A 664-nucleotide genomic window follows, 5' to 3' on the forward strand; every position below is an offset into this window, starting at 1 on the left:
ACAGAGAGACAGAGAGAGACAGAGAGAGACACATACATAGTGAGACAGAGTGAGACAGAGAGAGACAGAGAGAGACACATACATAGTGAGACAGAGAGACAGAGAGAGACAGAGAGAGACACATACATAGTGAGACAGAGAGACAGAGAGAGACAGAGAGAGACACATACATAGTGAGACAGAGTGAGACAGAGAGAGACAGAGAGAGACACATACATAGTGAGACAGAGAGACAGAGAGAGACAGAGAGAGACACATACATAGTGAGACAGAGTGAGACAGAGAGAGACAGAGAGAGACACATACATAGTGAGACAGAGAGACAGAGAGAGACAGAGAGAGACACATACATAGTGAGACAGAGAGAGACAGAGAGACACAGAGAGAGACACATACATAGTGAGACAGAGAGAGACAGAGAGAGACACACAGAGAGACACAGAGAGACACATACATAGTGAGACAGAGAGACAGAGAGAGACAGAGAGACACATACATAGTGAGACAGAGTGAGACAGAGAGACACAGAGAGACACATACATAGTGAGACAAAGAGACAGAGAGAGACAGAGAGACACATACATAGTGAGACAGAGTGAGACAGAGAGACACAGAGAGACACATACATAGTGAGACAGAGTGAGACAGAGTGAGACAGAGAGAG

The sequence above is a fragment of the Petromyzon marinus genome (genome assembly GCF_048934315.1).
Source record: "Petromyzon marinus isolate PM22_M1 ecotype Great Lakes invasive population chromosome 80 unlocalized genomic scaffold, UKy_Petmar_22M1.pri1.0 chr80_unloc.4, whole genome shotgun sequence".
Classification (NCBI taxonomy): domain Eukaryota; kingdom Metazoa; phylum Chordata; class Hyperoartia; order Petromyzontiformes; family Petromyzontidae; genus Petromyzon; species Petromyzon marinus.